This window comes from Anopheles gambiae, chromosome 2 (genome assembly GCF_943734735.2).
Source record: "Anopheles gambiae chromosome 2, idAnoGambNW_F1_1, whole genome shotgun sequence".
Taxonomy (NCBI): Eukaryota; Metazoa; Arthropoda; class Insecta; order Diptera; family Culicidae; genus Anopheles; species Anopheles gambiae.
The window spans coordinates 71953817-71964784 of record NC_064601.1 but is presented as its reverse complement, the minus strand read 5'-3'; the positions used below and the strand labels follow the sequence as shown (position 1 = coordinate 71964784).

Here is a 10968-nt window from a genome sequence, read left to right as displayed (position 1 = left end):
TTACCAGCAAAGCAGCGTTTTCTGAAGCGTTTGGCAGCTGTCAGTTGTTATGTTGCAATCCGTGTTACCCTAGCAATAGACGATGCACAATCTCAGATTGCGCATATATTTATCTGACACCGTAGCAATAGACGATGCGCAATCACAGATTGCGCATATATTTATCTGTCAAACGGATCGGTTTGATATATTTATCTGTAAAAAAAAAGTACAGGAGTCCCCCGAGATACGACTGTATTTGGGACCGAAAAAATGTCCCAAAACAATGCGTAAGTCGAAAAAGTCGTATGTCGAATATCTATGAATATAAAGTTTATAACCGAAGTTGAAGAGTTGGAATTTGTAATATCGTGTATTTTGTTTAAAATAATGTTCGATAATGTAATAATTATATTTTTTAAACCGTACACAATATATATATTCAAGATAGGGCAGTTGTGGAATCTTTAGAAATGTGTGTATAACGGTTATCAGCGCAGATATTCCAAAAATACATCAATTTCTTGTAGATGACAACTTGTAACTGTCAAAAAAAAAAAAAAACGTCGTATCTGCGAATCGTCGCAACTCGAGGAGGTCGTAACTCGGGGGACGCCTGTATATATCTCAGACACATAATCTTGAAAATGTATGCGCAATCTTGGCGCAATCTGAAAATGTATGGAAATGACGTTTATAGCTCAGCGTTGGCTACGCGAAATGACTTATGTTTTGATAAAACGAATATATGCGCAATTTAACATTGCGCCTCGTGTATTCATATATATATATATATATATATATATATATATATATATATATATATATATATATATATATATATATATATATATATATATATATATATATATATATATATGTATATATATATATATATATATATATATATATATATATATATATATATATATATATATATATATATATATATATATATATATATATATATATATATATATATATATATATATATATATATATATATATATATATATATATATATATATATATATATATATATATATATATATATATATATATATATATATATATATATATATATATATATATATATATATATATATATATATATATATATATATATATATATATATATATATATATATATATATATATATATATATATATATATATATATATATATATATATATATATATATATATCTCAGAAATAAAATCTTGAAAATTTATGCGCAATCCTGGCGCAATCTGCAATTGTATGGAAATGACGTTTATAGCTTAGGATTGGCTATGCGAAATGACATATGTTTTGATAAAACGAATATATGCGCAATCTAAGATTGCGCATCGTGTATTAATACGGTTACCCAAGCGCCACAGATTAAGCTTAAACGACTGGAAAATTGAATATCCATAGAAAAAAATGAAAGCTCCACACACAGCTTCATTGGTTTGATCAATAGATGGCGTATTACATGGCGTGGGTAGAAAGGAGGTGTCGTCATGTAGAGCAATTGGGCATCGAGGCTTTAGAAAAAAATCACAAAACCAGAATCGACGGCAGTTGTCAAATATGACGAATGTTGCTGATATTTGGATAGAAAAAATGATTTGTTTTCGTTTAATAAATATTTGTTTAGCAATAAAAATTTGTATTTTGCATCCACACTCCATAAATCGGCATTTTACACGTTATAATGGAGCTGCTGCCTGTAAACAAATATCGACGGCTGTTGTCAAACTGAATCTGAAAATGGCAACATGCGAAACGCTAAGAAGACACCTCCTCTATATTCCACCTTGCTCCACACAGCATAACCCAAGTGCCACAAATCCACTAAACGACCACTAAACGGCTTCTAAACGACTCAAGTTCTCTACCTAAACGGAATATCGAAGACTTCGTTTAGCAGACGGCAAACGACTCATGCATTCTAAAAATAGCAAAAAAGCTGGTGGCGCTCTCTGTTGATGGGATACCCCAACCAGTTGAGCTTCATCGTTTGGAGGAGAGCTTTCTCATTTCCTCTGTACTGTTGTATGGTTTCGCATTGAAGTTATGAATCGCTAGAACTAGAACGGCAATACGATTGTTTAAATACTAAACTCCAATGGAAACCACCAGCACTGAAGCAAGAGAGATTTAAGTAATGGTCGTTGCTGTCGGTACCCACGTATCTGACCACACGACCATTCATTTAGATTTTTGCTCAGAAAGTAAGAAGGCTATATAGGTCATGATAAATTGAAACTTGTCGAAACACATTGCAAGAAAAGAATAGCAATACAATGATGAGTTGTAATACGCCATCTATTCTTCAAACCAATGAAGCTGTGGAGCTTTCATTTTTTCTATGGATATTCAATTTTCCAGTCGATTAAGCTTAATCTGTGGCGCTTGGGTTGGGCTTGGGGGCGGCTCCTCTCTCATCTTAATTTTTGCATGTCTCAATATTTTGTCGCTCTCTTAGATTTCACTAAACTTCTCTCTCTCACTTTTGATCCCTACAGTAAAGTGCCCAAAATTCAAAGTTTGTTTACATTTATTAAATTTGTTCATATAATTTATCTACCCCATTTTTTCGTTCAAAATATATATTTTGGACTTTGTGAGTTCTTATTTAACATTAAAACATAGATTGAAGTGTATTATTCCGTGAATTTACTCTATAATTCATTGTGTTTTCGACATTTTTGATGATCAAAACTAAGAAATCATTATTTTTTTTCAATTTTCACATAAATTTCTCAATATCTACGAGCTGCCCCAAGTAGCCTTAAGAAACTTTACTTGATTATTTACAGTGTTTTAAAGCCTTTAAAAATCAAAAAGAGTTTCTTAAGAGAATGTGACATTTGTCAGCGTTACAGCATAACGACGTATTCCGTTACCCTGTTTTTTTCGATTCGGGCCAGTATAACACACAGTGTTTTTCAAATTATATCTACATCGGTTTCATTGTTTCAATATTTGTTTTTTTTTTATTCTTATTGATGTAATAATGCGCATTTATTTTCAGAACAAAATATTTGTTTGTTTAACGGTACGTAAAATATGTTTTTCTTTTTTTCCTTCCCTTGAATCTACGGTGCTAATAAAAAAAATATAATAAAAAAATAATATTTCATATTTTTAAATATTACATGCAATGAGTTTGATGAAGGATATGCTAATGCGATAAATCTTCATAAAAAATATTTTTTGTACAAAATAATATACTCTTGATAATGATAATTTTTGAGACATACTGTACATGGTCACGTACATGGTGCCTCCATTTCTTATGTCAAAAAGTTCGTCAAGCTTTGTGTGTGTAGCTTGTGTGTAGATGGCAACAAAACCAAGCGTCTGCGACAATATCTATCAGCTATTGTTTAATTTGTGTATCATCGTGCTTTTACAACAGGTCAGTGTATCGATATTACCATTCTCTTCACATGAGCTACATAAGTTTTATATTTCGCAGCATTTTCAATTCCGATAGCGTTTGGACATCATGTTTTCCGTCCACGGCTGCAGCTAACCTCCATGCTAAATTGATGGAAGAAACCCGTAGAATGAATGAAACTTATGTGATACAGAGACAATAAGCAGTGGCAAAATGATTAAATGTCGAATAAAAGCATTTGTGTTGGATTTATGCATTTATTCCATGAAATAATAACACCCATCGTTGTAACTTAACGAAGATCTAGAAAATTCGCATAGAAAGAGAAACAGCAATACAGCTATCCCTGTCGATATTTTCGTTAATTTTGATCTTTTTTGTTGAAAATACCGGCTAAATTTTAAATTTTAACGAAACATTGACGAAGCCAGGAAAGCGTTACGCAGTGTTTTAAGCCCTGGAATTACTGCTGTATGGAAAGCTAAAAGTAATACTTTTAGGCATACTTTTAACGGTTTCTTAACAGGATTGTGCTACTTGGGGCATAGACAATTTACGTGAGATTAGAACTCTTACTCACACGATTTTAAATTTCGTGCATAAACAAATCATCAAATCTTTTGTTAATCTATCTCATTTTTTCGATAAAATCAATAGGCACACAAAAGTGCACATAATGACAAAGAAATCTGTTCTATTTGCTAAGCTTTGTGTGCGGAATCCAATGGTAACGGTTTTAAAAAAAAAACCAGGTTCCTCAACTATGGCGACCCACCCTTATTCACTACTATAGCACTACCCTTATTCATTATTAAAGGCCCTTATTCACTACCTGATATTTCTAATCCTCCTTGGTGGTTATATCGTAGGGACCAGGGTCTATATATAAATCAGGGTAACCATAATCAGATCCTAGGTATGTGTCAAGGTGGATTAAAGAGATCAGGTGGTGGAAATAGACCTTTCCCCGCAAAGCATATTCGGCAGTCTTTAAGCACCCAACAAACCAATACGAGCAGTATGCGAGCTCGCATGAGCCCGCTGTGCAAAGCGACGGAAGAAATCATGACGTTCGGATAATTTTTTCATGCCATCTTTTTCCCTCTAACTGCAAATTTGTCAAGCAGCTCGTCGAGCTATCCGTACATTGCTCCGCCCCATACCCCTCGCCTGAGCACGCTGCGATAGGTTTAGATATGTTGGTGCGCCAGACGACCAATCGCTGTCAGTCGTCGTCCGTGCTCAGGCCCAAGGTGGATTAAAAATATCAGGTGGTGGATTAGGGCCTTTGGGTGGTCGCCATAGTTGAGGGACTTTACGTCATTTTTGAACCGTTAACCATTGGTTTCCGCACACAAAGCTTAGCAAATAGAATAGATTTCTTTGTTATTATGTGCATTGTTGTGTGTCTATTGATTTTATCGAAAAAATGAGATATATTAACAAAAGATTTGATGATTTTGTAATGCGATGAACGTACAACTGTACTTCGAGTACCGTCGCGGTCAGTGTTTCGCTGACATGAGCCGAGGTGGAATAAAACTTCGTTCGAGCGAACTTTCGACACTTGATCGTCCAGGCGATCATAGAAACCTTTAGGAGGTTTCCCTTACTGGAAACGTTGGAGTTTAGAAGCCTTACCTTGGGAAGGGGAACATAACTAAACTCTTGAAATAAGTTGGAAGGCGAATATTTTAGGCAGCGTAATGTTCTATCTTGACAGTCCGAACGAATCTGACTTGCCATGATCGGAGTTGGTTTTATTTATACTCAAAAGAAGTTAAGGGTTTCTCACATTTGGTTCCGGGTTGTATGTTGGAAAGTTATTGTTTTCACTAAGCTAGTTGCGTTTGTCTTTTGTCGACAAGAACGATGGTTCTTGTCACTAAGTTCCTGTTTTGGGTTTAATGCATATACTGTTCCTGCTTTGGATTACATACTGTTCCTGCTTATGTTGTGCGTTTCGGTTATTTTTGATAAGTGTGTCACATCTGTTATTTGTTTGAATGGACGGCCTGAACTCTTCCGGTTGCGGTGCTATGGTATGATCTGATTTACTGAATGTGTTATAATGAATGTGTTACAATGGTGTGGTTTGGCTTTCCAAAGTGTGTTACAATGTGTCTATAGCTGATAGTGTGTATTATAATAAGTTGTGTATAGCAGATATGCTACAATTTGTTTATGCACGAAATATAAAATCATGTGAGTATGAGTTCTAGTCTCACATAAATTGTCCATGCGGCTCGTAGATAATAAGGAATCAATGTGAAAATTGAAAAAAATAATGTTTTCTTAATTTTTATCTAAAAAAATGTCGAAAACACAATGAATTATAGAGTAAATTCACGGAATAAAACAAAATAACACACTTTAATCCATGTTCTAATGTTTAATAAGAACTCACAAAGTCCAAAATATATTTTTAAAGAATATTTAATCGAAAAAATGGGGTTGATAAATTATATGAACAAATTCAATAAATCTAAACAAAGTTTTAATCCTGGGGACCTTACGTCAAGTGACGAATTGTCAAAATGCACTAGAGTCCACCTGATATTTTTAAATCCACCTTGCTCAGGCCCGTGTCTGTGCTTCGTCGGATGCGATTTTATCGAAAGGCCTGTCAAAATTTTATTTGACCCAAATGACAATGGGACCCCCTAAAAATTGGCCAAAAATGTCAAATTTTTGACAGGATCGGATTTTAGATCGGATTGAATAAAAATCTGATCTTCTGCCAGTGAGGCGAAGAAGCAACTATACTTGATGAATTGCGCAGTTAGAGAGAAGAATTTTTGGAAATGAAAAATAGCCAAAACGGTATTTTAGAAAGTTTATCGAAGCAATCGAAAAAAAAAATACGCATGTTCAAGTTTTTGTTGAACAAATTAGCAACGTGGTATGTGTAGGGAAAGGTGTAGGAGCTCAATCAAAAGCCCCAGAATGGTTTCAAAAACTAAAAACAAAAGACCATATGGATAATATTAACCAAAGTTTAGGAACAGAAGATAATTTCAAGGATAATATGGACACAAATGGCTGGATGAAAGCATAAAGAAAGCGGAAGTAAAAGACAGGATGCACGAGGCACGCGATTTGATTTTTGATCCAGAACTGTTTGCAGGTTGCCACTGGAAAGGTGGTCCGTCTTATAACCCCTGTTCAAGGACCGTAAAGATATCAGGTCAAGTTATAAGCCCGTTTTGACAGCTAGGTGGAAGAAGAATCGACGAAGAAAACTGAATGTTAGTTTTCCGCGTTTGTCGAACGCTTCAAGTTCTCGAAGGAAAATTTCCATTTTAAATCACGGGCAGTGTCCTAATAAACTAAAATATTCACCCAAATTGATCTCCACCAAATATTGACCATGCAAAACGTAAACAATCCATCAATACATATACAAGCGGAAAACCATCTGTCAAAATCGGAGCCTAGGAGGGGGATCGCCAAAACCGCTATAACTACACCTCATTATACATTCCACCTTGCCCCTGTTGCTGCGAGTCGTACACAAATAGAGAACTATCACCGCGGCTGACAGCAAAACATTCAGCACTTGCGATCGCGAGAGATTCCACACTCTCACGTACAGAGGGCACTGTAACGGGTTCGGATACAGGGAAGACGAATGACCTCAGGATCGGGAATCGGGTTCCTCGCCATCGCGATTGCTTCAGTAGCATCACGACAGCGAGCGAATATAGTTGAAAAACTTTTTAAAGGTATACAAAAACCGCGATACAATAAAGTTTCCACCCAAAGCGAAACTCGGCGTTTTAACCATTTTTTACGCGATTAGTTCGGGAGCTAACAAGCTTTAAAAAAGTTTTTTTTTTTGCAATAAGAGCAAAGATTTTTATCGCGAATATCTAAAATCTAAGTGCCGGGAGTGATATTTTTCGAGTGTTAGTGCATCCGAGAAAATGTCCCAGCAAGCGATGAAAATCACCGGTGCAGCGACTGACCGCGATAATGCACCGCAAGTGCGGAGTGATGCGGGAGAAAAGGCCGCTACCGCGGCAACAGCCAAAGTTACTTGACCCAAGAGCGAGAGGCTAATGGCGGCTAAGGCCAGCCAAAATCGGGATATAGCAGCCACGCAAGTGTTGGCAAGCGAAAAGCGCGAGGATAAACCTCTCCACCCGAATGATGAGCCTTGCTCATCCCAACACGGCCGCAAAGCAAGTTTGTCGAAGCATGAACAAGTTTCGACGTCTTCAAGATGCTTAGCATTAGAACGTCGCGTAAACGAAGAGAGAGAGCAGAGGAGCAGAATGCTGTAGTTTCGTGGTTTAGCACGTCTGGATCCTTCCTCGGTCTCCACTCAACTGACTCTTTATTCTTCTCTAGTCCATCATTCCCAACTGACATACCAAGGTTGCTTAACTAAGATATCCCCCAAAGGTTGCTACACTACAAATGCTGCCAGCGATAAATGCATACAGAAGCTCCACTGTCCCAACAAGGAACCAGGTTCGTCTTTGCGTCCTAGTAAGGCTACGTCATCCAAGCATGGGCGTTCATCTGTGTCGTCCAAGCGCTCAGCCTTAGAACACCTAGTGAGAGAACAAACCCTACATGCGAAGTTGCTGATGGCTGAGAAGGAAAAAATGATGGCAGAGAAAGAAAAAATGATGGCGGAAGCGGTATTGAAGTGCAAGTTTGCCGCCTTGGAACTGCAGCACGAGACGCAAAGGAATAACCTCGAAGAGGTCGATGGTGGTTTCGAATACTCTGCGAGCATCATTCAGGGGTTAGTGTTGAGTGGTCAAGACGAAAACAAAAAAGAGTCCATCATGAGATCAAAAACGACGGATTGGGTACAGGCCCAATCGAAGATTTTTTTACCGACAGCGTGTTCCAGCGTTGAACCTTTGCAACAAGAAGTTACACGGGATAAGGAAGTAGCTGCTTTGGATTGGAAACCCTCCGACCACATCGCAGCTAGGCAGGTATAGCCGAAAAATCTCCCTACCTTTTCAGGTAAGCCACGAGAGTGGCCAAAGTTCTACAACTGCTACGTCGAATCGACAAAAGCTTGCGGACTTTCTCCAACGGAAAACATGGCCAGGCTGGAAGAATGCCTTACTGGACCCGCACGTGATGCCGTCGAAGGATGGCTCGATAGTCCGACGTCAGTAGAAATGGTCATGAAGACACTTCAGAGACTGTACGGACGGCCTTCGCTTGTGGTGAAGGATTTGCTCGAGAAGGTACGGCGAACCCCAGCACCAAGGCCGGAACACCTAGATGAGCTAATCACGTTTGGCCTAACAGTGTTACATCTGTGCAAGCATCTAGCCAACGCGGATCTGGTACACCACCTTTCAAATCCTGAGCTTCTTGAGGAGATGGTAGAGAAGCTGCCCGTAACAAAGAAGTTAGAGTGGGTACGATTTAGTGAATGTTACCATCTACCAACTCTGAAGGAATTTGGAGTCTTCATGGACAAACTGGTAGAGGAAGCCTGTGTTGTAACCAGATACACTCCACCCAAACTTCACACACATCGAACGGTACACCGCTCAAATGTACATAGCCTATCTCACGAGCCACCAACACCTGTCGTTGAGTCAAACACAACACCTTGCCGCATGTGTAAAAACACTAGCCACAAGTTGAGGCAATGTGAAGCATTTAGGCACATCCCAACCAGCAAAACCGAAGCTATTGGAAAACTTTCCTGTGTGCCAAAGCGAGAGAGCATGTCTTCTTTCTCTAGATTTTGGACGGCACAACGCCGCTCGTGTGGTCTATGAACGAAAAACGGGAGAAGGGGGAAACCGATATCCTTCGAGTGCCACACACGCATGCATCTGCATGCGTATTCCGCTGAACCGAGACTACACATCTCTCTCGATCTCCCATGATTTTTCTGCTATCGCGCTCATCCGGGTGTTAGGCATCCTCAGTCTGTCCAGAACTTTCACTGTGGAAGGATGTGTTGGAGTGATGTGTGATTTCTTGTGCCCCGTACTTTGCTCGTTTACGTTTTGTGCCGTGTTCCTTCTTCTTCAATTATGGAATGATTTATCCTTGTATTTCTAAGGTAAGTTTCTTATCCTCGTGTGTGCTTCAATGGATACATTCAACTAACACTTGTCGTCTAAAAAGTTACAGTGCACGCGCATTTTAATCGACGGTTGCCAACATCCCGCAAAACGATCGACGGAAGGAAAACGGTGTCCGGTTTTAAAATATAAAGGTAAGCGTTTCTATAATCGTATGTGCAAAATATTGTTTAGTTTGTTATAAAAAACATGGATTAATTATTGGTTAATTTTCATCAACAGATTTCATTACAGCTCTTTGGTAGAAGAGCGCACTTCAAGGACGCCTAGGATACGGCTAAACATGCGCAGCACCAGTCCGTGACGTCATTTCCAGACAGGCGCCGGCTGAACACGCGCAGCACCAGTCGAGGATATCCTAGCGCAGAGGGTAGAAGGAAGAACGAGAGGAAGGGTAACAGAAAGCAACCGCAGCATTTGGAAGGGGTGAAGCATCCTGCCGTATACAGAGTGTGAGTGTGCCAAAACGCATGTGGAAAGAGTAACACCAATAAATAGCATGCGAAAGTGTGCATAAAGCAAAAAGAAAAAGCATCACTACTACAACCAGCAATCCGAAAATATAAGGGGAGGGATAAATACAAATGTATGCGTAAGCAGGACCAGCAATCCAAGCATTTGAATGTGTGCGTCGGTTTGTGCCGTGCTGAAAGTTTTTACTTTAGCTGCTGCTAGTGTAAAAACTTAAGGAAAGCTTAATGTAAAAATTTTTTACACGGGGCGCCTTCGGAAATTGTTGGCTGGGATGTCTCCACCGGATCGCTTGGTAGCGGTTAACCAGATGAAGCTTTGTCGAAACTGCCATGCTAACCACGGGACGAAACCCTGCAAATCGAGGTACTCCTGCGGCGTTCCGGGATGCGGTCAACGACACCATAGTTTACTGCACCAGCCGAGGGAAGGGGCAACCGCCCAGCCAGCACAGTTGCAGACACACGACCACGTGGCGAAAACAACACTGTTCCGTGTAGTACCTGTTACCATCCACAATGGAGATAAGCAAATCGATACCCACGCTTTCTTAGACGAGGGGTCATCGTTGACACTAGTGGAAGCATCTTTAGCAGCAAGTCTTGGCATTGAAGGAGAATCGGGGCCATTGGAGTTAAACTGGACCGCCAACGTGAAGCGGAGGGAGGATTCATCGCAGCGCATCAGCATGGAGATCTCGGCACGTGGGGGAAAGCGGCGCTATTTAATAGCGTCTGCTCATACAGTGAAACAGCTAAGTCTCCCAAAACAACAAGTTGATTTTAATTCACTGATAAGTGACTATTACTACTTTTGCAGGGTCTACCAGATGAACAACGAGTAGATGGATTTCCGAGAATCCTGATAGGCTTGGAACATATGGGCGGTTTACGGCCCTCATGTGACTAACAACGCGAGAAGCCAACCGGCGGCCAGCTACGTACACAGTGTTCAGCAGCAGCAAATCGACGATAGCGACACAACAACTCGTGCGACTAACACCGCGAGAAGGCAACCGGCGGTCAGCTTCGTACACAGCGTTCAGCAGCAGC

The 10968-nt window shown here is 39.4% G+C and overlaps 1 long non-coding RNA gene across 1 annotated transcript; it reads left to right on the top strand.

The window, feature by feature from the left end:
• The first annotated feature begins 9162 nt into the window (after window positions 1–9162).
• On the top strand, window positions 9163–10103 carry LOC133391506 (uncharacterized). Its single transcript, XR_009765008.1, has 3 exons — window positions 9163–9423; window positions 9489–9579; window positions 9668–10103. It is a non-coding gene; the product is annotated as an uncharacterized LOC133391506 (long non-coding RNA).
• Window positions 10104–10968: the final 865 nt, after the last annotated feature.